The sequence below is a fragment of the Helicoverpa zea genome, chromosome 10 (assembly GCF_022581195.2).
Source record: "Helicoverpa zea isolate HzStark_Cry1AcR chromosome 10, ilHelZeax1.1, whole genome shotgun sequence".
Classification (NCBI taxonomy): Eukaryota; Metazoa; Arthropoda; class Insecta; order Lepidoptera; family Noctuidae; genus Helicoverpa; species Helicoverpa zea.
The window spans coordinates 8644225-8647277 of record NC_061461.1 but is presented as its reverse complement, the minus strand read 5'-3'; the positions used below and the strand labels follow the sequence as shown (position 1 = coordinate 8647277).

The 3053-nt window shown below is 39.2% G+C and overlaps 1 non-coding gene across 1 annotated transcript; it reads right to left on the bottom strand.

Annotated features, from left to right (window-relative positions):
• Window positions 1–499: 499 nt before the first annotated feature.
• On the bottom strand, window positions 500–572 carry Trnam-cau. The gene has a single exon. It is a non-coding gene; the product is annotated as a tRNA-Met (tRNA).
• Window positions 573–3053: the final 2481 nt, after the last annotated feature.

Genomic DNA, 3053 nt, shown 5'->3' with positions numbered 1-3053 from the left:
TCTTACGCCATCTAGCGGCGCATTTGTGAAGTTTTAGTCATAAAGAGTACCGAGTTCCACCGAGTTTCCATCTCCGTACGTAATTGAAGTTCCAAATAATAATGACAGATGGCGTAATATTAAAGCGCCATCTACAATGAATCATATACAACAAGTAGGATTGAGAGCTTCATGTATTACATTCTAACAACTATAGATGTCGTTACTAGTCGCAATTGTCATTGTTACAAGAAACACTTTCACAATATCCTAACAAAATTAAACAAGCACTTGCCAATTTGTTTTGCGAAATACGGTGTGCAAGTGCGTTTTGCTGATTTTTAAGGATAAATGAGTTTAAACAGATCAACACAACAAAAACCCCCTAAAAAAAAAACGTTGGATTGCAGTTTGTGTTACAATTTCAGTTTAACACATTACCAGTATAAATAATTATAGTCACGGAACATTATCCCGTAAAAATCCAAAATCATAATATAGGTCGAAACTCCAAAAGAATTGCCCCGGGTGAGGATCGAACTCACGACCTTAAGATTATGAGACTTACGCGCTGCCTACTGCGCTACCGAGGCCGGTGATAAGGGCAGGAAAATTACTATTTAGAAGCTAATCATAGTTTCGATTATTTTGCCATAGAATAAAGTCTAATTTTCCACGTCGTTATTTTCCCTCAATAAAATTATTCACATTTCTTGTGTGTGAGATGTACCTGCCTATTTGGAAAAAAAACATCGATCGTAGAACGACCTGATTTATTAAAGTTGGATGACGTTCATTTTTATTGGTCTTTTAATGACTTTTTAAGAGATTACATAGGGAGAGTACATAAGGGATATACACTTCTGGACACATCTATTGGCCCACCTTAGAGTTTAGGTTTCGATGGCCCCTACTGAAATATGATTGCAAGATTGAACAAAAACTGTTGATGCAGTTTTAAACCTGATACATTTTACCTTCTTTTTCGATCGTATTGTTTTAAATTTGAATTCAGAATACCACAAGACATGGAGCTACGCCTAACGAGTCGGATATGCGCCTTGTTAAAGGCAATTGATTTTTGAATAGAAAACATGTTTTATTAAATAAAGGTTTAATTTAATAACGCGTGTTGCCTCCATGGGCATCTACCACAGCTCTCATACGATTAGGCATAGAGTTTATCAACCGCTCTATGAAATTTTGAGGGATCATCTCCCATTCCTCTTCTATGGCAGTTTTCAACTCCTGCATCGTCTGGGCAACTGGCTGACGAGCCCTAACACGTCTTTTTAGCTCGTCCCACATGTGCTCAATGGGGTTCATGTCTGGGCTTCTGGCTGGCCAGTCCATAACTGTGATGTTCACATCCCGAAGATATTCCCTGACGTTGCCGGCTGCATGGGCTTATGCACTATCATGCATAAAAAGGAAATTTGGGCCCACATAGTCCGCGTATGGTATCACGTGAGGTTCTAAGCACTCACGAATGTACCTTTCAGCATTTAATGTTGGCAGCCGTGGTCCTGTAACAACCTCAAGTTGAGTTTTGCCGCTCGCGGATATACTGCCCCAGACAGTCCATGAGCCACCGCCATAAGCAACCGTCTCTTCAAAGCAGCATTGTGAAACGCTCTCCCTTACGTCGGTAGACCTTCTTCCTTCCATCATTGCCATGTAACACAATTTTAGATTCATCAGAGAAGAGTACACGGCTCCAATCTTGTTGTGTCCAATTTAAATGACTGCGTGCGAAATGAAGGCGCGCTGTTCGGTGGGCTCGCGTTAGTTTGGGCCCATTAGCTGGCTTGTGTGGTACCATATCGCGTTCTTTTAACCTTCTCCGAACAGTTCGAGCGCTCACAGATATTCCGTGAAAGTCGCGAAGTTGGTTTTGTATCTCAATGGAGGTAAGGTGACGATTTCTCAAGCTGTTCGTCACTATGAATCGATCCTGCCTTTCAGTTATGACCCGAGATCGTGGCCTTCCTTGGCGACGAACAAAGCCGCCAGTCTCTAGGTCCTCCGATAACCATTTTGGACCGCAGATCGACTTAAATTAAGTTGAGCACTCACGTTTCTTTGGCTGTGTCCGGCCTGAATAAGTGCCACAGCTTGGGCGGCGACTTCAGGTGAAGTATCCATAGATTATTGATAGAACCTCACCTTAACGTTAAGAATAAGTAATGTTTGTTGCAAAACCAAAGATATCAATCACTTTTTCAAGAATTAAATCCAAGTAAACCAATAAAACCAAGTTTTCTTAGTATTCGATTGTTTGATATCAACAAACAGGCTCCAAATTGTCTTTTGTTTCTTTAAATTCTGTGTTCGAAATTCAAAAAAAGACTATTGAATGAAATTGTGAATGTGCTAGGTTCAAAACTGCATAAAAACTTTTTGCTCGACCTGATATAAAATTTTAGCTAGGACCAAACGAAACTGAAAATACAAGGTGGGCCAATCTGAGGGCACGGCAGTGCCCCAGCCAAGACTCGAGCAAAGCGGGCACGGCCGTACCATCTTTTCTCGAAGCGTTTCGCGGCTATTTCAGCCCCCTGTATCTTCCATGTGAACAAAGCTAGAAGTTTAGGTTTTCGATGACCAAGAGTAAGTATCAGAACAAGCTCAGTCTCAAAATTACAAGACATTTGAATAAATAGTTTACGAGTTATGAGCGATCAAAGTTACACCATTTTGTCACTGACTCACTGACCGATCATCAAAAGTCTAAGGTACTTCTAGCAAACTTAGAACCTTCAAATTTGGCACCAAGATAGGTTATTAGCTACATATAAAGGGAAAATTATAAAAACCTTAAAACTTAATAAAAAATAGGAAACAAATTTATATTTGCGGTTTTTCAAGAACATTGTGTCTGAATTTTGACTGCATTGATAACTTTGTTATTTATTTATGTAAAAAATGTATTTGTTTCATTGTTACGTAGTGTGGTATATTGTTATCATGTATTAAATATACATACATATGAATAAAAAAGCTAGGTTAAAATGAAATGAATAATGATAAAATATTTCATATTAATGCAGTGCGATAAATACTGCATGCTCGCT